Source organism: Hyla sarda, chromosome 7 (assembly GCF_029499605.1).
Source record: "Hyla sarda isolate aHylSar1 chromosome 7, aHylSar1.hap1, whole genome shotgun sequence".
NCBI classification, from domain to species: domain Eukaryota; kingdom Metazoa; phylum Chordata; class Amphibia; order Anura; family Hylidae; genus Hyla; species Hyla sarda.
In genome coordinates this window covers 199103816-199130466 of record NC_079195.1, presented here as the reverse complement: position 1 = coordinate 199130466, position 26651 = coordinate 199103816, and the positions used below count along the sequence as shown (strand labels likewise).

At 43.0% G+C, this 26651-nt stretch overlaps 1 protein-coding gene across 3 annotated transcripts in view; it reads left to right on the top strand.

Moving 5' to 3' along the window:
• The first annotated feature begins 3762 nt into the window (after positions 1-3762).
• Positions 3763-26651, top strand: part of LOC130283012 (tenascin-R-like) — a 551407-nt gene continuing 528518 nt past the window's right edge. For 2 of the 3 annotated variants that reach the window (XM_056532114.1, XM_056532115.1), the window contains exon 1: positions 3763-4039. The gene's annotated coding sequence lies outside the window, so the exon portion shown is untranslated. The remainder of the gene's footprint in view (positions 4040-26651) is intronic. The other variant, XM_056532112.1, reaches the window with a different exon arrangement.

Genomic DNA, 26651 nt, shown 5'->3' with positions numbered 1-26651 from the left:
TGCCTAATGTGGGGCACTCAGACGAATCCCTCCAAGGAACCGCCCAGGATAAAAGCAGCGCACAAGACTTCAAAGGTAAAATGGTTTATTTACCCGGCATGCAACGCGTTTCGCTGGATGACCAGCTTCATCAGGCTGCCGTTCTTCGCCCGTTGAGGGGTTATTCTACGCTTTCACCATAGTTGTACTTGGTCGCAGTACAACTATACTCGGTGAGCATTTCTGCTTGTTTTCCATCTCCTCTTTACAATACGTTATCACACTAGGAGCGCTCTCCTTGTTTGTATTTGCCTAATGTGGGGGAACTCTGCCTGCCTAATGTGGGGGAACACTGCCTGCCTAATGTGGGGGAACACTGCCTGCCTAATGTGTAAAGCTGGTCTTTGATAGACAACAGCAGAAGTCAGTAAATATTGCAGTAAATATTCATTATGTTTTTGTTTTTGTGTGAATATCATGTTTTCATGGTTTTGTTCTTTGTTCTTAATGGTTTTGTTCATTTTGTGCACCCATGTATAAATATATACTTAAATATATACCTCCTATGTTTTGAATTTGAAAAAAATCACATTTTATTGTTGCAATTAAGAGGGGCTCGGTGAATGCGCATATGAAACTGGTTGGGTTCAGTACCTTCAACAAGGTTAAGAACCACTGGTCTAGAAGAAGTGTATGTGGTAGAGCTTTTCCCACCACAGCAGAGCTGCGCAAAATTCATCATCCTGCTGCACCTTCTGATTAATAAGATGCACGCTAGTCAAACCCACCACCAAAATAAAAGTGGGAAAATAGCTCTACTGTAGACATTCTTTAATAAATCTGGACATATATATATATATATATATATATATATATATATATATACATATATATATATATATATATATATATATATATATATAAATATATATATATATATGTTTTTTTTTGTACTCTTTTAGATAGGATAGATATAAATAATACATACATTTCCACATATACCTAAATGTCCCCTGTAAATAACTTCTTCTAACATCAGAGGACCCTCACCTCCCCCAGAGCTGTGCTCAGCAGGCCACATTTATCATTGTCTTTAGACAGTTTTTTGTGTCTAAAAAAGGGCCAAAAAAAGCACAAGCAGGGTTTTTTGCGCCTTTTTTGCCCCTTTTTGTTTACACATTTTTGCTGATTTTGAGTTGCAATCCCCTGATATTGGCAATACACATGATATGGAAGGGTTTTATCAACTGCGTCTTTTTGTGAAAAGGAGCAAAAAAAAGGCGCAAAGCCACTGAAAAGTCTCTAAAACTAAACCAGCCCAGACACGGCGTAGCTTTTTGGTGTATGTGAAGAGAGAAATTTCAGAAAAAATGTGACCTGCACAAAATTTCTCAAATGCTCTTTGACTATTTAATAAATCTGTTGCTCCTACACATTACCAACACACAAAAAAGGTGTAAAAAAAATGCTTCACTTACACTACAATGATAAATGTGGGTGAGTGTGTCTAGATCTCCGCACTGTGTGGATTCACACCTTGATTTTTCTATAAAATTTTTGGATACTTTTTTTTTTATGTATGCAACCGTACAGCAAACCGTGGCCATAGACTTTCCATTCAAAACCGTATGCGCCATATTGTATACGGTTGTCTCCATTTTTCAAACCACATGGTTTTTAACATTTTTTTTCTGGACAGAAAACCGTGACCTACCATGGTTTTTGGTCCGGGTGTAAAACCGTATTAAACCGTATATATATATATATATATATATATATATATATATATATATATATATTTTTAACATGGGAGTCAATGGGAACCGTACAGAACTGTATGTGTGTACGGTTCCACACGGTTTTCACCATACGGTTTTTGACTTTGCACATTTTTTTTTTCTTGGAATTTCAATCAAACAAGTGAAACTTTATTCATAATGGAGTGAAAAGTTCAAAACGTATACGTTTTTTTTTTCTTAAAAAACGGATGCAACCGGACATCATTTTTCAAACCGTATACAGATAAAACTTTGTCCAACAAAGAAGAAAACAAAACAGTGGCACCGGAACTTCTAGCCCTCACAACCACGAGATGGAAAATACTCACTCTAGGCAGGAAACCAGATATAACCTTGCACGGTGGTGCTAGGACAATAAACAGATATCAGTAAGTTGTAAACTGAAGAAAAGGACAGGCGTCCTGCACTCACCGCTTAGGATCTGGTCATACGACTCCCATCTCGGGTTGTTCCTCCGATGGGGATTTCAGGATGGCGTGGGGCGCTCAGAGGCGACTGCCGGTGGTTTCACGCATATCAATGCACCGGACGAAGCGCATTGATATGCGTGAAACCGCCAGCAGTCGCCTCTGAGCGCCCCACGCCGTCCTGATATCCCCAACGGAGGAACAACCCGAGATGGGAGTCGTATGACCAGATCCTAAGCGGTGAGTGCAGGACGCCTGTCCTTTTCTTCAGTTTACAGATAAAACTTTGTACACACGTTTTGATACAGTTTAGGCTGGGTTCACATCACGTTTTTCAAATACGGTTTCTAGAGATGAGCGAACTTACAGTAAATTCGATACGTCACGAACTTCTCAGCTCGGCGGTTGCTGACTTTTCCTGCATAAATTAGTTCAGCTTTCCGTTGCTCCAGTGGGCTGGAAAAGGTGGATACAGTCCTAGGAAAGAGTCTCCTAGGACTGTATCCACCTTTTCCAGCCCACGGGAGCACCTGAAGGCTGAACTAATTCATGCAGGAAAAGTCATCAACTGCCGAGCCGAGAAGTTCGTGACGAATCAAATTTACTGTAAGTTCGCTCATCTCTAACGGTTACCTTATACGGTTTTCCGCTAAAAAACGTATGGCAAAAACTGTATGCAACCGTATACAACCGTATGACTCCATAAAACATATACGGTTTTCCCCCGTATACGGTTCCAAAACGTATGTACAGTTCTATCCGTTTGCATCCATTTTTGCCAACGGTTTTGCTATTTTGTTGGAATTCGTTTTCCAGCAATTTAATAAAGTTACTATTGTTCTATTGAAATTCCAAAGGATGTGGGAGTGGGATGTCTGGGACGAATTCTTAAAAAGATCTGCGCATGTGTCAACTCCAAAAACGGATTAGAAAAACCGTGTGCAACCGTATTCTGAAATTCTGTGTACGGTTCTCATAGACAACAATGGGGGAGATTTATCAAAACCTGTGCAGAGGAAGAGTGGTGTAGTTGCCCATAGCAACCAATCAGCTTGCTTCTTTCATTTTCAAAGAGTCCTCTGAAAAATGAAAGAAGCAATCTGATTGGTTGCTATTAGCAACTGCACCACTCTTCCTCTACACAGGTTTTGATAAATCTCCCCAATGTTAAAAGAACCGCATACGGTTCGCATACGGTTTTCCAACCAGAGGCAAAAAAAGTGGTCGACAGCGTTCTTGCCTACGGTTGAAAAATCGGCAAAACCGTATCCGAGGCAAAACGCATGCAACCGCACACAACATTTGGAATACGGTTTACAATGCATTCTCTATGCATACGGTTTCGGATACGGTCGTATACGTTTTTTTTTTTTTTTGCGTAAAACCGTAACCCAGCCTTGGTCAGGTTTGAGGAATCCGTTTTTGTTTTTTTTTAAATCAAAAACCTGATAAAAAAAAAAAACCTGTATTGCAAAAACCTCCAGCCTCACTGGCTTCATCTCTCCAGCCGCGTCCTTCTGACTTTGTCCACTAGGGGGCCATGCTAGACTGAGCACAGTTTAAAGGGCTAAGAGGTAGCAGGAATATGACAGTGCTGGGATTCTGCACTCTAATAAACCCCAGCAGGATCATCTACGGGTGCACAGTGTATATTAAGGCAGTGTGTGATAGGAGAAAGCCTGCAACAGATACCCAGTCCTACAGACCTTGGCTGTCCCCTGCAAGGAGCCTGGAGAGGGGGGGACACTGAGAGACCCTATTACTGCTGGATTGTGTAGAAGCTGCTGAACAAGACCCTCATCCCTCCAACCTGAACCTGAGCTTCATCCATCCCAGATCAACCTGCCTACCCGGGTGAGTTTCTCTCAATACTTCTCAATCTGCCTGTGCTGAGCTGATCCTATTTCAGCACCTTAGACAGCTCTCCTTGTAAACTGTCCATTGCTTTCTATACCAAAAAACATGCATCCCTATAGACAGAATGGGATTTCCTATTGCAAAGCAATTATTAAAGCTGACATTCCAAGTGCACATCTCTGCCAAGTAGCACTGGGATGCATTATTATTATTATTATTATTAATATTATTTTTAGGTTGCAATGTAGAACTGTTCTACCAGCTTTGCTGCAATGTTTAGGCTGGAGAGGAATAGATACTTGGCTGCAAAACATAAAGACTGCTGCCGCCTATATAGCCTCGTATCATTTACACTAGATCAGTGTTATCCAACCAGGGTGCCTCCAGCTGTTGCAAAACTACAACTTCCAGCATGCCCGGACAGCCGTAGGCTGTCCGGGCATGCTGGGAGTTGTAGTTTTGCAACAGCTGGAGGCACACTGGTTGAAATTGGGATTATTCACATGTCCCTTCTTCGTTATGGAGTACAGGTTAACCTATGAACACAGTATATAGCAGTGTTGGGAGTTTTAGTTTAGCAACAGCTGGAGGCACACTGGTTGGGGACACTACTCTGTATAGCATGCAGGTCATTTATTTGCTTTTACGTTAAAACTGCTGTAATGTCACCTATACATTGATTTATGTAAAGGTTTCCTTGCTGCTGATATATTGTTGCTGATATAACTGTTTACTCCAGTACATCGAAGCTTTCGGCTGTCCGGGCATGCTGGGAGTTGTAGTTTTGCAACAGCTGAAGGCACACTGGTTGAAATTGGGATTATTCACATGTCCCTTCTTCGTTATGGAGTACAGGTTAACCTATGAACACAGTATATAGCAGTGTTGGGAGTTTTAGTTTAGCAACAGCTGGAGGCACACTGGTTGAAATGGGGAAAAAGGAGGGGGTCCTTCACTGTTAGGGAGTACATCTTAATCTGTGAATACAGTATATAGCAGTGTGCCTCCAGCTGTTGCAAAACTACAGCTCCCAACATGCCCGGACAGCCAATGGCTGTCTGGGCATGCTGGGACTTGTAGTTTTGCAACAGCTGGAGGCACACTGGTTGAAATTGGGATTATTCACATGTCCCTTCTTCGTTATGGAGTACAGGTTAACCTATGAACACAGCATATAGCAGTGTTGGGAGTTTTAGTTTAGCAACAGCTGGAGGCACACTGGTTGGGGACACTACTCTGTATAGCATACAGGTCATTTATTTGCTTTTACGTTAAAACTGCTGTAATGTCACCTATACATTGATTTATGTAAAGGGGTCCTTGTTGTTGTTATATTGTTGCTGATATATTGTTGCTGATATAACTGTTTACTCCAGTACATCGATGCTTTCGGCTGTCCGGGCATGCTGGGAGTTGTAGTTTTGCAACAGCTGGAGGCACACTGGTTGAAATTGGGATTATTCACATGTTCCTTCTTCGTTATGGAGTACAGGTTAACCTATGAACACAGTATATAGCAGTGTTTCCCCTAATAGTGTGCCTCCAGCTGTTGCAAAAATACAGAAGCTGTCTGGGCATTCTGGGAGTTGCAGTTTTGCAACAGCTGGAGGCACACTGGTTGAAATGGGGAAAGGGAGAGGGTCCTTCACTGTTAGGGAGTACATCTTAATCTGTGAATACAGTATATAGCATTGATTTATGTAAAGGGGTCCTTGCTGCTGATATATTGTTGCTGATATAACTGTTTACTCTAGTACATCAAAGCTTTCGGCTGTCCGGGCATGCTGGGAGTTGTAGTTTGCTACAGCTGGAGGCACCCTGGTTGGGAAACGCTGCACTCGAGCAAGATGTGTGGCAATGCAAGAGTTAAGATGTAAGGCACGCAGCCGAGACTTTATAATCAGATCTTATCAAAATATTATTACTTATTACAATTTTTTTTATTTTTATATATAATATATTTTTGTTTTATAATATTTAGATTTTTAAGGTTTGTGGAAGTTTAGTAAATAGGCACAAGGTTGTTAACCTCTTCTCATAGCGGGATACACTGTATTTAGGTTTCTATTAGGCAGTAGAATATATGAGACGGGTGTAAAGAGCGATTTAATATAGAGATAGCTTGCAGCAGCAGTCGGAGGAGTGTTTAATATTGATCCGATCTGGTACAAAATGCTGTTCTGGTAGAGAGGTAGAGGGGGGAGGGGGGAATTGCGCTTTGCACTGCGACTTAGTTTTAGACTTATGTGTGGATATACTTAGTTGTCTTATATAGGGGTTAAAATGATTTGGGGGAATGGGGGGGATCGCTGACGGGTTACCTACTCCGCTATGGAGTACAGGTTAAATTGTGAATAGGGTATATAGCTGTGTTTCTCAACCAGTGTGCCTCCAGCTGTTGCCAAAGGTTGTGCTGGCATGCTGGGAGTGATAGTTTAGCAACAGTTGGAGGCACACTGGTTTATAAACACCGAACTGAGGCTTTTATACAGTTTATGCAGCTGTCCGGGCATGCTGGGAGTTGTAGTCTTTCAACAGCTGGAGACACTGGTTGCAAAAACACTGCTATATAGCATGCAGGTCATTTGCTTGCCCTGAAGTTAAAGCACGATAAAGCAATGGAGTACAGGGAGGGAGCTGTGGTCTTGCCACAGCCGGAGGCACACTGGTTGGGAAACACTGATCTAAGGCTTATAGGCAGTTTATTACAGTGTTTCAAAACTGGTGTGCCTCCAGCTATTGCAGAACAACAGCTCCCAGCCAACGGGGGTTCGGACAAGCTGGGAGTTGTAGTTTTGCCACAGCCGGAAGCACACTTGTTAAAAATGGGGAAAGGGGGGAAATCACAGCTCCCTTCTCTGCTATATAGTTTAGCAACAGCTGGAGGCACACTGGTTCAAAAACACTGCTATGTAGTATGCAGGTCATTTGCTTGCTCCGGAGTTAAAACATGATAAAGCAATGAAGTACAGGTTAACCTGTAAAAAGAGTATATAACAGTGATTCCCAACCAGTGTGCCTTCAGCTGTTGCAAAATTACAACTCCCAGCATGCCCAGACAGCCAACGGCTGTCCGGGCATGCTGGAAGTGTAGTTTTGCAACAACTGGAGGCACACTGGTTAAAATGGGAGAAGGGGGGGGATCAATTACAGGTCCCTTCCCTACTGTATACAGTATATAGCAGTGTTAGGATCTGTAGTTTAGCAACAGCTGAAGGCACACTGGTTGGAAAACACTACTATGTATAGCATGCAGGTCCTTTTATTGCTCCAAAGTTAAAACATGATAAAGCAGTGAAGTACAGGTTAACCCTTAAATAGAGTATATAACAGTGTTTCGCAACCAGTGTGCCCCCAGCTGTTGCAAAACTACAACTACCAGCATGTTGGGAGTTGTCATTTTGCAACAGCTGGAGACACACTGTCAGAAATGCGGGAAGGGGGGGGGGAGTAATTTACAGGTCCCTTCTCTGCTGTGGAGTACAGTTTAACCTATAAATACAGTATATAGCAGTGTTGGAACTTGTAGCTTAGCAACAGCTGGGGGCACACTGGTTGAGAAACAATGCGAGCATACAGGTTATTTGCTTGCTCTGAAGTTAAATCACAATAAAGCAATGGAGTACAGGTTACCCTGTCAGTACAGTATATAGCAGTGTTTCCCCTACCAGTGTGCCTCCAGCTGTCGCAAAAATGCAAAAGCTGTCTGGGCAATGGGGAAAAGGAAGGGGGTCCTTCACTGTTAGGGAGTACATCTTAAACTGTGACTACAGTATACAGCAGTGTGCCTCCAGCTGTTGCAAAACTACAACTCCCAACATCCCTACAGGTTAACCTATGAACACAGTATATAGCAGTGTTGGGAGTTTTAGTTTTGCAACAGCTGGAGGCACACTGGTTGAACTTGGGATTATTCACAAGTCCCTTCTTCGTTATGGAGTACAGGTTAACCTATGAACACAGTATACAGCAGTGTTTCCCCTACCAGTGTGCCTCCAGCTGTTGCAAAAAATGCAAAAGCTGTCTGGGCATTCTGGGAGTTGCAGTTTTGCAACAGCTGGTGGCACACTGGTTGAAATGGCGAAAAGGGAGGGGGTCCTTCACTGTTAGGGAGTACATCTTAATCTGTGAATACAGTATATAGCAGTGTGCCTCCAGCTGTTGCAAAACTACAACTCCCAACATGCCCGGACAGCCAACGGCTGTCCGGGCATGTTGGGAGTTGTAGTTTTGCAACAGCTGGAGGCACACTGCTTGAACTTGGGGTTATTTACATGTCCCTTCTTCATTATGGAGTACAGGTTAACCTATGAACACAGTATATAGCAGTGCTGGGAGTTGTAGTTTCGCAACAGCTGGAGGCACACTGGTTGGGGACACTACTCTACATAGCATGCAGATCATTTATTTGCTTTTACGTTAAAACTGCTGTAATGTCACCTATACATTGATTTATGTAAAGGGGTCCTTGTTGTTGATACATTATTGCTGATACCTTTTTGCTGATACATTATTGCTGATACCTTTTTGCTGATACATTGTTGCTGATACATTGTTGCTGATACATTGATGCTGATACATTGTTGCTGATACATTGTTGCTGATACATTGTTGCTGATACATTGTTGCTGATACATTGATGCTGATACATTGTTGCTGATACATTGTTGCTGATATATTGTTGCTGATACATTGTTGCTGATATATTGCTGCTGATATAACTGTTTACTCCAGTACATCGATGCTGAGGTTGGTTTCATCCTTAATATTTTCTAAATGGCAAATCGCTGGCTCGGTGTCACCAGACTTGGCTGTGCAGATAATGATTCCGCATCTGAATATTCATCAGGTCATCTTTCAGGCCCCTATTCATTACCATGACAATGTAACATACCTCCATCTTTAACTAGTTTTGAAGGTTACATGCTATGATATACGGTATATGTATCACTCGTTCTGCATTCTCCATTGTCAGGCTTTTTTTAAGGAAACAGCAGGGAACCACTAGGAACCTCTTCTGACTAATTGCACGAGATAATGCGAGAGATGTATCGTAATATTAAGATTACATACATATTCAAGTGTTTAGAGGTAGAGGATCTGATGTTGTATAAAATGATTTTTTAAATTTAATTTCCTGCACCTTTTGATAAAGATAGCTTGTCTGTCGTTCTGTGCACTTAAAGGGGTACTCCGGTGGAAAACTTTTTTTTTTTTTAATCAACTGGTGGCAGAAAGTTAAACAGATTTATAAATTACTTCTATTAAAAAATCTTAATCCTTCCAGTACTTATTAGCTGCTGAATACTACAGAGGAAATTCTTTTCTTTTTGAAACACAGAGCTCTCTGCTGACATCACGAGCACAGTGCTTTCTGCTGACATTTCTGTCCATTTTAAGTACTGTCCAGAGTAGGAGAAAATCCCCATAGAAAACATATGCTGCTCTGGACAGTTCCTAAAATGGACAGAGATGTCAGCAGAGAGCTCTGTGTTCCAAAAAGAAAATAATTTCCTATGTAGTATTCAGCAGCTAAAAAGTACTGGAAAGATTAAGATATTTTTAATGGAAGTAATTTACAAATCTGTTTAACTTTTTGGCACCAGTTGATTTAAGAAAAAGTTTTCCACCGGAGTACCCCTTTAGGGTGCGTTCACACGTAGTAAATCAAGAGTAATTCACGACGACAAATTTACGGGCGGAAATTTTTTTTATTTTTGTGCGCAATTCGTGCAGAATTGCACACGGAAATGGGGGAGAAAGAAGTGGAGGGTTTTTCAGCCATTTCCGCACAAATTCCATGCAAATTGCGAGCGAATTCCGCGCAAAAACAATTTTGGGCGGAATTTTTTTTTACCATTGACTTCTATCGATTTCTGCTTGCGGATTCTGCTTGAAGAATGAGCATGCTTATTCTTCAAACAGAACGGAATTCAGCATTGGAATTCCCCTAGCAGAATTTCCGCAGTGTGAACAGGACAGCGGACAAAACATTAAAGTCAATGGGAAGAGGAGATGGGCATTAATTTGGAGCGGAGAATTCAATAGGAATTACTCGAGTAAATTCCTCTTGAATTACTCAGTGTGAACACAAAAGAGTATCTGTCATGTGCTTGATACATTTTATAATCCTCCCAGTTCACTGCCTCCATCATGATAAACCACCCCCTGCCTTTATTTTTTATTATTTGTAAGTTTTCTACCTTGATATTGCTCTGTATTTTCTGCCAGTCAGTCAGATTCACAGACTGGGAAGGGATATTCCCCAGCAGACGTAACATCATCTGAAGCCATACAGGGGAGAACTTCTTCCCTCACTCTGCTACACAAAGCCTAAAGCAGTTCAGTGTGAGATGGACAGTGATTGGCTGTGGCTGCACACACCCCATTCAGCTCTGGACACTGAACTCTACTGTGTGCTCAGCTCTGCCCAGCAGCTGCAAAGGGGAGCTGAACTATTCAGCACAATGTTTATCACTATATTCAGCACTATGCACTGAAGGAAAGGGAACAGAAATATCCAGAACAATATTTAGCCCAATATCTAGCACTATGCACTGAAGGCAACATGACTCTACTACAGTGTTTGCCAACCAGTGTTTCCCAACCAGCAAAACTATAACTCCCAGCCTTTGGCTGTCCAGGCTTGCTGGAAGTTGTAGTTTTGCAACAGATGGAGGCACCCTGGTTGGGAAACACAGCTCTACAGTCTAGTTCAGCTCAAAGGGAAAGGGAGCTGAAATATTCAGCTCTACGCACTTTATTCACTGTGCTTTGCCAGGCTGCTGCAGGAGACAATGGGGGATATATCTATCAAAGGATTTAGACTGGTTTTTCCTGTCTAAATTTGTCGCACAGAAAGTCGCAGTCTAAATATGTGCGACTTTTTTGCGACTTTTGCTTTAGAGGATTTTTAGAACATTATGCATTGGTGCTGAATTTATCAAAAGCGACTTTTCGGCGAAAAGTACGCTGAAATGTCAGACCATACTGGAGCAGGTTTAAATACAGTCTAAAAGCATAGATCCCGAAGTCTGTGCGCAGAATTTATCAAGGGCCGTGCGCCTTTTTATAAATTAAGCGCACAATAGACCGGCCCAACCCTTTGTAGTTTGGTCTATGATAATGCGGGAAATAGACAGCTTTGATAAATGCCCCCCAATCTGTTAGGTGGACTGCAGGCAGGACCAGAAGGAGGACCCCTGGTGGACAAACTTTTAGGGGTTAATTCAACAAATAAAGTTAAACATTTTTATTAAGAATTATATTAGAAAAGTAATTCAAATAGGCTAATCTATAATATAGTGATTTTTTTTTTTTTACTAATGACCATTTAAGTCATGTATTGGGGAAGGTTTGTTTATTGTTACCATATGAGCAATAGTGATATTTGTAAATAGAGATGTATCTCATGTTCAGTGAATGAGGGAACCATATCTCCTATCAAAGAGGTATATATAGTTCCTTCTCACATAGATTATTATACACACTCGGTCCTTCTATAGGCATTTGGTAGCAAATAAAAACAACGGTAGTTCACATAGCCTTTAATAAATTAAAATCCAACTCTGAATATATTTTTAGATAATAACACCTGTAGTTTACTGATCCTTCTATATTAATCTATATATTATTATTCTACATTACTCTAAATATTTTCATGTTTGGAGATGCTAAATATGATTTTTTTTTATAAATATATACACTAGCTGAGTGCCCGGCGTTGCCCGTTTTTTTCCTTCCTAATCCTTGTTATGGAGGAAAATCAACAAAGGAGGAAGTTTTTGACTTCATATCCCGTCCTCATAAATTGTTGTCATATCCCGACCCCATATCCCGTCCTCATACCCTGACCTCCTATCCAGCCCTCCTATCCCGTCCTCCTATCTCGACCTCCTATCTTGACTTACTATCCCGACCTCCTTTCCTGACCTCCTATCCCGACCTTCTATCCCGATCTCCTATCCCGACCTCCTATCCAGTCCTCCTATCCCGTCCTTGTATCCCGACCTCCTATCTTGATTTATTATCCCGACCTCCTATCCCGACCTTCTATCCCGATCTCCTATCCCGACCTCCTATGCAGTCCTCCTATCCCGTCCTCATATCCCGTCCTCCTATCTCGACCTCCTATCTTGACTTACTATCCCGACCTTCTATCTCGACCTCCTATCCCGACCTCCTTTCCTGACATCCTATCCCGATCTCCTATGTCGACCTTCTATCCCGTCCTCCTATCTCAACCTCCTATTCCGTCCTCATATCCTGTCCTCACATTCCATCCTCATATCTCGACCTCCTATCCCGTCCTCCTATCTCGACCTCCTATCCCGACCTCCTATCCTGACCTCTTATCTCGACCACTCATCCCGACCTCCTATCCCATCCCATCCACTTTTCCCGTCCTCCTATTTCAACCTCCTATCTCGACCTCCTATCCCGACCTCCTATGCCGACCACCTATCCCGTCCTCCTATCCCGTCCTCCTATCTTGAACTCCTATCTCGACCTCCTATCCCAAATATGCGAATATAACGAATACACGAAATTCGTGAATATAGGGCGAATATTTGTCTATATATTTGCGAAATATCACAAATTCGAATATGGCCAATGCCGCTCATCACTACTATCTATCTCATATCTATCTATCTCTGTCTACCCATCCCCCTGTAATAATCCTGTAATATATCCTTACTCTCTATTATACATGATTTTCTATAAGATTCTAAGTAAATTTATCCCATTTTCTAACCCCACGATCCTCTTATTCCCTGGATAGTTCTGCCTTTCTGTATCTTTACCTTCCTATCCCCAGTGGATACAGTAACCACTTGATAATAGTGAACGCAGTTTATCCTTATGATTGTCTTATGTATTTATGTATTTTTTTTTTATTGCATCTGTAGGTATAAGAGACTTACAGTAGATCTCTTTGTCACCTTCCTCCGACCAAACCTCAACCACCATAATCTTTAGTTATAGACTTCTTTGTCCCGGCTTTATTTGGCCTATTAATAAATCTTTTATTTAGGAGCATTGATGGAAACTTTCCTCCGCAGGGCCGTCTCTTTTTTTCTTTCTCCTTTTCCCTTTGTCCACAGTTCATTAATTCCGGAGTAGATTAAGAGCATAAAATAATATAGTTACAAGCTCCTTTTCTTGCCTTTGCAGATTTATTTTTGCTTTAACCGCGGCTCTTAAATTTGGAATAAATATTATGCTCTGAACTGGAACTCGGCAGACCTGGTTCTCTGCTCCATAGCAAAACCACATAGCAAAACTACAACTCCTAGCATACCCGGACAGCCAAAGGCCATGCTGGGTGTTGTAGTTTTGCAACAGCTGGAGGCACGCTGAGTTGGGAAACATTGCTATATTGCATCCAGGTCATTTGCTTGCCTTTGGCTGTCCGGGCATGCTGGGCAAGTGGGCATTGTAGTTTTGCAACAGCTGGAGGCACGCTGAGTTGGGAAACATTGCTATGTAGCATCCAGGTCATTTGCTTGCCTTTGGCTGTCCGGGCATGCTGGGCAAGTGGGCATTGTAGTTTTGCAACAGCTGGAGGCACGCTGAGTTGGGAAACATTGCTATGTAGCATCCAGGTCATTTCATTGCCTTTGGCTGTCCGGGCATGCTGGGAGTTGTAGTTTTGCATCAGCTGAAGGCACGCTGAGTTGGGAAACATTGCTATGTAGCATCCAGGTCATTTCCTTGCCTTTGGCTGTCCGGGCATGCTGGGAGTTGTAGTTATGCAGATAAATTTGTGTGTTAACTGCGGCTCTTAAATGTGGAATAAATATTATGCTCTGAACTGGAACTCGGCAAACCTATTTCCCTGCTACATAGCAAAACCACATTGCAAAACTACAACACCCAGCATGTCCGGACAGCCTTTGGTTGTCTGGGCATGCTGGGAGTTGTAGTTTTGCATCAGCTGAAGGCACGCTGAGTTGGGAAACATTGCTATATAGCATCCATGTCATTTCCTTGCCTTTGGCTGTCCGGACATGTTGGGAGTTGTAGTTTTGCAACAGCTGGAGGCACGCTGAGTTGGGAAACATTGCTATATAGCATCCATGTCATTTCCTTGCCTTTGGCTGTCCGGGCATGCTGGGAGTTGTAGTTTTACAACAGCTGGAGGCACGCTGAGTTGGGAAACATTGTTATATAGCATCCATGTCATTTCCTTGCCTTTGGCTGTCCGGGCATGCTGGGAGTTGTAGTTTTGCAGAAACATTTTTGTGTTAACTGCGGCTCTTAAATGTGGAATGAATATTATGCTCTTAACTGGAACACGGCAAACCTATTCCCCTGCCACATAGCGAAACCACATTGCAAAACTACAACTCCCAGCATGCCCGGACAGCCTTTGGCTGTCCGGGCATGCTGGGAGTTGTAGTTTTGCAACAGCTGAAGGCACACTGAGTTGGGAAACATTGATATATCGCATGCAGGTCATTTCCTTGCCTTTGGCTGTCCGGGCATGCTGGGAGTTGTAGTTTTGCAGATTTATTTTTGTGTTAACCGTGGTTCACTGCTAGATTTGGCATTCATTACGTTTCTTCCCTTTGATATGATGTGAGTCAGAGGAGGGAAGGTCCCGGCGCTTGGAAATATGGGTTATTCGTCCTCTCTTCAAAAGCGATAAACAAAAATAGATTTGTATGTGCTTTATTGTTTTGTATAATAGCAGATGTACAGCGAATGTCTGAATGTTTTTTGGTAGGGAAAATGTTGGGATGGATATCCTCAGCAAAGGGTTCATTACTGGGTCCCTAAAATACAATGAACCTGAAGCTGCCGTCAGCTGTCTGGGCATGCTGGGAGTTGTAGTTTTGCAACAGCTGGAGGCACACTGGTTGAGAAACATTGCTGCATAGTTAAACTACAACTCCCAGCATGCCCAGACCGCCATTGTCAACTTTCTTAACCCATTCCCACTCCAGGGTGTATGGGTAAGTCCTGAGGGGGGACCAGCTTTGAAGCAGTCCGCTCTTCATTTAAGGATTGGCTGCATATTTAACTTCAATGGGAAGCAAAATCAGCTGCAGAAAATATGCAGCAAAAATATGCACCAGATCCTGTACGTGTGAACGTACCCTAAGGGTACGTTCACACAGGCGGTTTACCTGCGGAATTTCCACAGCGTATTTGCTGCAGAAAATCCGCAAAGAATTTTACAACCATTGACTTCAATGGGTCCGAAGGAAAATCTGCAAATCTGTCTGACCTGCTGCAGATTTCCTGCAGATACATTGCAGAAATTCCACAGGTAATCCGCCCGTGGGAACGTATTTTATGCTGCAGATCTGCCGCTGAAGGACCCTGAGGCTAAGTTTCCACTTGGTTTCTTTTCTGGCAGTTTTTGGAAAACTGCCACTACAGTTTTTGAGCCAAAGCCAGAAGTGTATTCAAAAGGAATAGGACATATAAGTAGAAACTTACGCCGCTACGAGTAGACACACTGCTGCGATTTGGGAGTCACATCGCTGCCACTCCCCCAGCTCCCGGAGCTATGCCGAGAGCAGCCACGATGTGCGAGTATACTGCGTATGTGCACAGGGAGGCACGTCTAAAGGCACCATGTAGTGGCCCTTTGGTGGCGGATCCACAGTGTAAAATACGCTGTGGATCCGCTCGTCGGAACTTACCCTTAGGGTACATTCCCACACGGCGTATTTGCTGCGTATTTGCTGCTGCGTATGTTATTTTCTCTGTTGAAGTCAATGGGTAGGAAAATACGCAGCACCAAATACACAGCAAATACGCAGCAAAATACGCCGTGTGGGAACGTACCCTTAGGGTACGTTCACACATGCGTATTTTCTGCTTCAGATCTGCTGCAGATTTGCTTTAGCAGATTATGCTCCCCATTGAAGTCAATGGGCATCAAATTCTGCAGCAGCAGATCTGCAGCATAAATTTGCACGTGTGAACGCACCCTAAGGGTACATTCACACGGGCGGATTTTTTTGCGGGTTTTCTGCTGTGTATTTGAAAGGGGGTGGGCTCTTCTCGGCTGTCCGCTACAGATTTTCCACGGCGGAATTAACGATGTGGAAAATCCACCAAAGAAACTACTGACTTCAATGGGGTTTGCGGCGGATTTTCCGCGGAAAATCTGCTGCAGACAGCCGAGAAGAGCCCACCCCCTTTCAAATACACAGCAGAAAACCCGCAAAAAAATCTGCCCATGTGAACGTACCCTTAGGGTGTGTTCACGCGTGCAGATTTTTGCTGCAGATTTGCTGCAGAAAACATGAAAGCAACAAAATCTGCTAAAGCAAATCTGCAACAGATCTGCAGCAGAAAACATGAAAGTGTGAACGCATCCTAAGGGTCAGTTCACACGTGTGTATTTTCTGCTGCAGATTTGCTGTGGTAGATTTTGCTACCCACTGAAGTCAATGGGCAGCAAAATCTGCTGAAGCAAATCTGCAGCAGACCTGCAGCAAAAATACACATGAATGAACACACCCTAAGGGTACGTTCACACGAGCGGACCCTCAGCGTATTTTACACTGTGGATCTGCCACCGAAGGACCGCTGCATGGTGGCATTACATGTGCCTGCTCGGAATGGCAATACGATGCTCCGAGCAGACACACTACGATGTGCGAGTTGCCGCGCATGTGCAGTGTACTCGCACACATTGCGGCCGCTCCCCCTGCTCTATGAGCTAGGCCGAGAGCTGCTGCGATATGCGAGAATACTGCGCATGCGTGCTGCGACTCACACATCACAGTGTGTCCACTTGTAGCAGCGTATTGCCGCACCGAGCAGGCACATGTAAAGCCACCATGCAGGGGTCCTTCAGTGGCGGATCTGCAGCATAAAATACGCTGTGGGTCCGCTCGTGTGTATGTAACCTAAGGGTAGGTTTACAGGTGCTTATTTGTGCTGCAGATTTACTACTGCAGATTTTGATGCCCATTGACCTCAATAGGTAGCAAAATCTGCTACAGCAAATCTGCTGCAGATCGAAAAGAAAATAAGCACTTGTACACATACCCTTAGGGTACGTTCACATGGGCATTACTTGCAACATTTCCGCAGTGTATTAGCTGAAAATCTGCAGCAGATTTTGCTATCATTGACTTCAATGAGTCCAAAGGAAATCTGCGAGTTTGCTTCTATTGCTAATTTTCTGCTCATCCATTGAAGTCTATCGTAGCAAAATCTGCTGCAGAAATTCCGTAGGTAATCTGTCCAGGTAAATGTACCCTTATAGAGTAGGGGAAGCCCAGGGCTCGAGTCCTGCAGGAACGACGTTCCTTTGTTTTTTCCACAGGAGGAACGCCGTCCCTGTTACATTAGTCCTGCAGGACCGACCTCTCTGTTCTTACTCTCTCTCCGTCTCCTCCCCTGGCCCGGACTGCTAAATGCTGGAGGTGTACGACCTGTGATGATGTCACCATCACATGTGGGGGCGGAGCTTAGCTGTGGAGGAGAGAAAAGATCGTGGTTGAAGGACCTGTGTGATGCTGTGGAGGAGGCGGGGCTGAGCTGGAGGAGAGGTCACATGTCAGCCCAGTAAGGTAATTACATGGAAGGAGATTTGTTACAGTGTGTCACCCCAGTAGCAAGGAGATTACTTGTGGACAAGGTTTGTTACAGTGTGTCACCCCAGTAGTATGGAGATTACATGGGGAGGAGGTTTGTTACAGTGTGTCACCCCAGTAGTAAGGAGATTACATGATGATGAGGATGTTTGTTACAGTGTGTCACCCCAGTAGTAAGGAGATTACATGAGGAGGAGGTTTGTTACAGTGTGTCACCCAAGTAGTAAGGAGATTACATGAGGAGGAGGTTTGTTACAGTGTGTCACCCCAGTAGTAAAGAGATTACATGGATGGAGATTTGTTACAGCGTGTCACCCCATTAGTAAGGAGATTACATGAGGAGAGGGTTTGTTACAGTGTGTCACCCCAGTAGTAAGGAGATTACATGAGGAGGAGGTTTGTTACAGTGTGTCACCCAAGTAGTAAGGAGATTACATGAGGAGGAGGTTTGTTACAGTGTGTCATCCCAGCAGTGAGGTAATTACATGGAAGGAGATTTGTTACAGTGTGTCACCCCAGTAGTAAGGTAACTACATGAGAAGCTTTGTTACAGTGTGTCACCCCAGTAGTAAAGAGATTACATGAGGAGGAGGTTTGTTACAGTGTGTCACCCCAGTAGTAAGGAGATTACATAAAGAGGAGGTTTGTTACAGTGTGTCACCACAGTAGTAAGGTGATTACATAAGGAGGAGGTTTGTTACAGTGTGTCACTACTATAGTAAGGTAATTAAGTGAGGAGGAAGTTTGTTACAGTGTGTCACCACAGTAGTAAGGAGATTATATGAGGAGGGGGTTTGTTACAGTGTGTCACCCCAGTATTAAGGAGATTACATGAGAAGGAGGTTTGTTACAGTGTTTCACCCAAGTAGTAACGATATTACATGAGGAGGAGGTTTGTTACAGTGTGTCATCCCAGTAGTAAGGAGATTAAATTATTAGGAGATTTGTTACAGCGTGTCACCCCAGTATTAAGGAGATTACATGAGAAGGAGGTTTGTAACAGTGTTTCACCCAAGTAGGAACGATATTACATGAGGAGGAGGTTTGTTACAGTGTGTCATCCCAGTAGTAAGGAGATTAAATTATTAGGAGATTTGTTACAGCGTGTCACCCCAGTAGAAAGGAGATTACATGTGGAGGAGGTTTGTTACAGTGTGTCACTCTTATACTCCGTAGACAGCTGTATGCCTGTGGCCTGTAAGAATCCTGGAACTGTGCAGGATGTCAAGTCAAGGATGCAGGATGTAAGGGGTTAAATAGTAGCATGGTCTGTAAGGCTTAAAAAAGACTACTCAGCCTATTATCCGACAATGTTGATCTAAAGGAAAGCAAAAACTCCCATGAGGCCAAAGGCAATTTTCCTTGTCTTAAGGAAAAAACGACTTCCATCCGTCTGACAATCACAATAAAGCCCCGGATCAATGACCCTTCTCCGGAATCTTGTCTCTATGACTTGTAATATTAGGACCCGACAGAAGAAATGGAGCAACTACAAAATACATATACGAAATAAAAAAACTTTACTCAATCGGGAATGACAAACAGTAAAACCCAGTATTAAAAAAGGAGAAATAAGCAACAGAGGAAGTGACAGGCCCAGACCTCTCCACTAGGAGTGTGACATGTACAATCATGTAAGGTATGCGGCGGGATAGCGAGAAGTAACTGCAACATTTACAGACAGAAATTCTGCAGATAGCGGACGCCAGCACAACATGCCGGCGCTAGAAACCCTTGGATATGCACCGTCTCCATGCACTTCCGACAGATTCCGCAAAAAGAGACCAGAATTGGAGTTTCTGCGGCAGATGTTTCAGCCACCAAAATTCCGCTGTGTGCACGGTTGAAAACAAGGCAAATACATTTTTTCACCGGGTTCTGCTCGGAAATTTGGCCATGTGAACACTAAGGGTATGTTCACACTGAGGAATTCTGCGCACAAATTTCACTCCAATTCCTCCCTAACTCCAATGGTCTTTCTTGCGCTCTGTTCACACTGAGGAACTTTAGAGGCAGAATTTCTGACAAAACATGTTTAGTCTTCTGGCGAAATCTCTTGGGGATAAAAGAGACATCTTATCCCTTGTCGAAAGGGTAGGGGATAAGATGTATGATCGCAGGGGTCTCGCCGCTGGGGACCTCCGCAATCTCGGGGCAGCCCCCGACTTGACGTCATGACCACGCCCCCTAGTGACATCCCAACACGCCCCCTCCATTCATGTCTATGGGGGGGGGCGTGACGATGTCACGCCCCCTCCCATAGACATGAATGGAGGGGGCGTGACTAGAAGTCCCCGTCTTGGAGACAGCGCCGGACACAGAATGACGGGGCTGCACCGAGATCGCAGGGGTCCCCAACGGCGAGACCCCTGCATCATACATCTTATCCCTCCTTTGGATAGGGGATAAGAGGTATAAACCCGGAATACCCCTTTAAAACCCCATTGAACAAATTGAATAGGACTTTATATTTCCTGACTAAGGGACTATTCACACGTACAGTATCCGATAGGATTTAAAGCTGATGATTTTATGCCGCAGAGTTCAGTCTAAACTAAATGACTGAACGCAGCATCAAATATGCACAGGACACCGTACGCGTGAATGCACCCTAAATCAGTCTTGAATGAAATGGGTGCAGAATTTACACACTGAACTTCCCAATCAGCATTTGTTGATTACACCTCCTAAACGGCGCCCTAAAAATAGGCACAGAATTCCACTCCAAGTCCGCCCAATTTTACGTCAACTAAAAGGAGAGCACAAATTGGCTGAAAATAATTATTCATCAATTCCTTATTGTGAACATACCCTGAAGATAGTATAAATACTCCAGCCGTAGGTATAGGTCGTCATAGGAACAACCATAAAGTGATAAGTGCAGTAGCTCATACATAAAAGGTAGAAAGGATCACACTCCTAACATAGTCAAACCAACCACAGTAAAAGAGGTTACAGTGTGGATCCTGGGATACCACCACCCCCGACACGAGTTTCAGTCCTTAAAAACCTTCATCAGGGGGTTATTATTACTCCATCCAGGAAGGTATCAGGCAACATTTGAACTCTTTTAGTTAGTTCCCCATGACAACTTCGCTTTTATCATAGTAAAGAAAAGAATCATCTTCTATGTTTGTGCAGGAACCTTCTTTCCTCTAGATGTGGAGGATGTTCTCTTGTTATAGATATAGAGGGGAATGCCATGTGTTGTCTGACTAGTGATCATTATGCGTAGACTATGAATGAGCGAATCGAATCTGACAAATCTGATTTGATCCGTAACAAATCCGAATATTTCGATAAAACAAATTGCTTCATTAAACTCCATTTAGTGCGGTCCAGGCTCCAGGGCATCTAAAATGGCGGCTCCACATGAGAGGACATGGGGCAAGGAACTCTGAGAAGGCGGGTAGGCGGGATCACCCTGAATTACAGCAGTCAGCCAGCCCTGTGATGTCACAGCCCGATATAATCGGCAGCCATCGCTGCAGCCTGCCATTTCAGAGTTTTAGTTCAGAGAGAGCGTTTTATTGCTGAAAGACAGAGCAGTGTGTGTGTGTTGCACAGAAAAACAGCTGTTTTACAGCAGCGATTCACCACAAACCAAAATCAATGCAGAAAAGCACTGACAGGGAAGGGAGAGAGAGAAAGTACACTTTTGGGTGTACTACTCAGCGACTCTGTACTGCTGCACTGGGGTGTACTGCTGCATGTCATACTGAATAACAGTATTATATCACTACCCCAGCACACACCCTATGCGTGTTACCACAAGGCAAAGTGTTCTACATTCCTATTGAGGCTCTCTGTAGCCCGGAAATAGCTGTTTTTTAATAGTGATTTGCCGCAAATAAATTCAGATCTAACCAAATTTTTTCGGAAAATCAAATTTTTCTAAAAATTTGATCATCGCAGTTGTGTTCTAAGTGTGACGTGATTACTTTTGTGCAACTTTTTTTTATGACTTTTCAAGTAGGTGATTTTTTCATGGTTGTTTAGGTTGTGTAGGCATGTAGGCTGTGTTGTTTCTCTGCAGTGGTCATGAATTTATCATGTGCAATGCCCTCAAATTGTCGCAAATCTACACCAACTCAGACCTGGCTTACAAAACTGTCTGTGGACAGCATTTGTCAAAACTCGCACATTTTGGCGCAACAAGTAAGAAAGTTGCAAATTTGTCGCAGCAGATGGACCATACAAAGTGGGGTCTTAAAGTGTTCTTCCAAAATGTCTACTAGCAACATAGTTATCCCATGACATGTAACCATTTAATACATTTGTAGCCAGCACCTAAACCCAATACACAGGTGCACGCTGCTGTGGCAAGTACAAAACATGTAAAAAAAGAAAATGGCAGCAGCACACTTGGTCAACAAAATGGAGGCTCTTAGTGCACTTTTTGATCAAAACGTGTCCCCCCATCCACCACGTGGAGGTGGCCTCATATCGGATGGGACCCTAACATTCACTCACCTCAGGCTGGGCGACATGCTGGATCCACTAACAATCCAAACCACCTCCTGTGAAATAGGGGAGGGGATGCACGGCTACAGAGGGAGCCACTCCCCCCAAATTGCACACCAAAAACAAAAAAAAAAAAAAATGTAGCCAGCATCTAAACCCAATACACGGGTGCACGCTGCTGTGGCAAGTAAAAAAAGAAAATGGCAGCATCACCTTTGGGCAACAAAATGGAGGCTCTTAGTGCGCTAAGAGCCTCCATTTTGTTGACCAAGTGTGCTGCTGCCATTTTCTTTTCTTTTTTTACATTTAATAAATTTGGCACATGTACACCAAAATACATAAAATAAATAAAATAAAAAGTAATAAATGGTTTACCCACGTAAACATTGATAAATCTATTGATGCCCCCCAACATTTTTTTTTTTGCCTTTACAGCAGCTGCCTGACACGGGTTACTACAGTTAGTGTCTAAGCCAGTGTTTCCCAACCAGTGTGCCTCCAGCTGTTCCAAAACTACAAATCCCAGCACACTGGGAGTTGTAGTTTTGCAACAGCTGAGGGCACAGTGGTTTAATCCATAGCAGGTTGCAATGAGAATGTGTGTCCCCGTTTATTGCTGCCCATAGTTCAGGCAGTGTAAATCTGATAATCTCCCTTTAAAATTTGCAGGCTTATAATTTCAGGCTCCCTTTTGACTATTGGCACCCTATTCTCTATGTGTCAGTCCTCGTCCCTATATAGTTCTTAATGCTTCAAAATATCTAATAGTTATCATTGTATTAAGCTCCCTTAGAACACAGGGGTGTATGCAAGGATTTTTGCCACCTTAGGTGAAAGCTAATTTTGCCGTCCCTTGACCTCGCCCATTGACTCCTTCCGATGTATGGAGGCACGCACAATGTTAGGATGTCGTATGGGCCTGACCTAAGTGATCTCCCCTGTCTGCACTGCACTGTGCTCCTCCAACAGGCTGAAAAATGCCGATTATTGTAGTACAGGTGGGGTGGGGGTAGTGTGGCAGGGTTTTGCTTGATGGACAGGTGCTTCAGATGGGCGGGGGCTTTTGATGCTGGCTAACTTTATTGCAGTGGACAGAGCGGCACCCCCATCAAAAGGACACTCTAGGCGGCTGCCTATCTTGCCTAAAGGCAGAGCCGGCCCTGGGTGTATACAATCCGGTGAATCATCTGTCGTAATATAGTAAGGTGGGGCTGCATATGTTCTTTGGTTCAACGGCAACACTCAATAAAGAGTTTACTTGATCCTTCTGCATTTTATCTGACATTTATTTTTTCTGTGAATAAAATAGAGACAAATCATATTTCAAAAAATTCCCTTTCTCCTCATCCTCCCCCACAGTTTCTCCCTCATTACTTTGTGCGGGGCCAACCTATCAGTTCTAACATTTTTTTCTTTACCATTCCTATAATTGTTGAACATTTTAGGGATTGTTTTAACGTCTTTAGCTGTCTCCAGTTTTGCTGCCTTTATCTATTTTTCACATAATTTATTTATTCATTTTTTTTTTTTTGTTTCTTATAGCTTGAGGGTTGAGGGGACTGGTTTAATACATTAAACTACAAAAGTTTTAGGAATTTTAGATGTGAAAAGCTAAAAATCCCATGATTTTGAAAGCCAAAGGGAAAGATGACGGTGAACCTCAGATGAAGAACAGTACAAGGATAGCCTTGGATCTGTGCTGGATGAGTGACCTTCTAGAATATTGGAAAGGACTTCAAAAGGGCGGATGATGATTAGACAAAGCCAGTAACGTATTTAGGGTTCTTTAGGGAATACGAGTCAATCGTGTAATTTATTGTCCATAGACGCGGCCGTATTGAATCCCAGTTCCTATTAAAAGAAGGTTGCAAATTAGGCAGACAGACAGGCTTATTGACAAAGTTTTTGAAACCTGATTCCCATGGATGTTTTTTTTAATTCTAGTTAGAAAGTACTGGTAAAAAGATGAGCCGGATGTATTGAGAGCAAAAATATGGCGCATTTTTCTCATCCCCTGTGCGCCAGATTTTAAAAATATTTAGAAAGTTTGTGGCACAACTTATGTAAATTTAGTCATATTAAATCCGCAGGGATTCTGAAGGCCACGCCCTTCCAGCTAAGCCCCGTCCTCTTTTCCACATTTTTGTGCAAACTATGCAACCTTTGTGTGCCCGAAAACTGGCGTGCAAGAATAAAAAAATTCCTCCAATGACCTGTTTATGTTTGTTTTTAAAGAATTAATATCTAGATCAGTGTTTCCCAGAGTTTTCTAGATGGCATACACCCCTGTGTTCTAAGGGAGCTTAGTACAGTTATAGCTATTAGATATTTTGAATAGTTAAGAACTATATAGAAAGGTGGAGCGGATGATCCGATCACAAAAAAATGGAACATCTGAAGGAGCGCAGACCTCTTAGATGGACTCCGAGGTGAGGACAACCGCTTGTCAATCTGTCACTTTTTTTCCTTTGCCATTTTCTACTCATCTTTGGTGTTTTCTGCAATTTTAGGCTCAGTGGCAGTTTTCCAAAATGACAGCATGTTGAGACTATGGCATATTTTTGGGCAAAATCTTCTCGTCTATAGAAGCCGCCTGCCGGTAAATTAGACACGACTCACACACCCCCCACAGGTACAATTAAGCATTACACGGCGCCTATTAAAAAATCATCTTAGGGGAGCGATTTGATCACAATTTACAAATATATGAACAGACAGTACAGATCTTTCTAGTGGAATTTTTATACCTAGGCTGGTAACTATGACAAGGGAGTATCTTCTACGTTTAGAGGAATGAAGGTTTCACTATCATCACAGACAGAGATTCTTTACTGTAAGAGCAGTGAGACTATGGAACTCTCTGCCACATGATGATGTGACTAACATCTGACTCACTAAACAAGTTTAAGGGGGGCCTGGGTGATTTTCTGGATAAATATGATATTACAGGTTATGGATAGTAGATTTATGTGGATAGAACATATATCCAGGGGTTTATTCTGATGCCATATTGGAGTCGGGAAGGAATTTTACTTCTTTTGTGGAGCAATCTTTTTGTGGAACAATTGCCTTCCTCTGGATCAACACAGTAGGGTTGTAGGTTTAACTATATATTATACAGTTACATAGTTTATAAGGTTGAACAAAGACAAGAGTCTTTCAAGTTTAATCCAAAACCCCTAAATAAACCCCATGAGGCTGATGCCAATTGCCCCATGACAGAGGCAACCAAAATATATCCCTGGATCAACGTTCTATCCACAAAACTTCATGGACTCTTGTCTTTTTTTTCTAGTTGGCTGGCTGTGTAACATATAGACATTTGAGGTTCTCCAGATAGCGAAAGGTACTCTATGTTTGCCCTCTTCACCTATGAAGGACTCTGTTCTATTTACTCAGAATTTGACCTAATAAGATATTCCTGGAGATATGTTTAAATTGAGTAGCTAATCCTTTTGAGTGCAGCCATATGCCAATAATATATGACAGCTTGAAACTGACAACTGCCTGCCACCCCATTATCTTGATGGACATCTGACTAGTCTTCACCCCTCCCCATCGATGTAGCCTGCTATGAAACATACGCTGCTCAGTAGGGTTCCGTGCGTCCTCTAAATTATAATCAAGATAGAAATCCATCCTCCTGTCAACCACAGATCAAGAACTGACCTTCATATACTGGGAGTGAACCATGGTTGGCTATCTCCTATCTCAACATAAAATGAAGGGTTGAAGGTATCTAGTTAAAATATTTTACCATATGTTTTTGCAGCTTATTCGGCATATGGTACAGAGGATTTACATAGTGTAGTTGGGAGTTCAGCAGTTTTATTGTCACATAACAGTAGATTCCCTCTGCACAGAACCCGACCATAAAATAGAGGTTAACATACGATGATGCTGCCCTCCGCTGTGTGGTCTTCATTTCCTGTACTCTGGCAGCTGCCGCCCCTCCTCCCCATTAACCCTGCGGCATTTGGTTTGAAGTTAACGAAGCCCTGGCAAGCGAGAACATCCCTGATTGATCAGCTGATCGATGCCTCCCTCTGCTCATTTAATTTAATCAGCGATCAATTAGCGCCGGTGCAGTAATTGTGGGAATACTCCAATGTCCAGCACAGACAGCACAAACAAGAGCAAAGCTCTTGAGTTGGTGCCAAGCAGAACATGTAAGGACATTTGCCAACCTCTGCCAGTTCAATCTGGCTGCAGAATTGCTTCATATTGTAGAAAATGGCTTAAAAAGCAAAATGTCCCTAGTACCAGAGTCCTAAATTAGATGTTAATGCTGAGAATAAGTCTTTGCTTTACATTGATCACCGGAGATTAATTTGCACATTGGGGAAGCACCCAATGCACTCCATGCGTGTCCATGGGGATTCCTTTTCAGATGGAGCCCAAAAGAGTGTTATTTCAGGCTCTTTCTGGATAATATGTCAGCATACTACAAAACTTAAAGCAGAAAATGATGTAGAAGACCACGATTTTTCACCCATTGGGGTCCTTCAACAAAACAAATTTGTAAAATGGTTAACTGGGTGGGGGTTAGTGTATCTCCTTCAGTAGAGCGCCAAACTGGT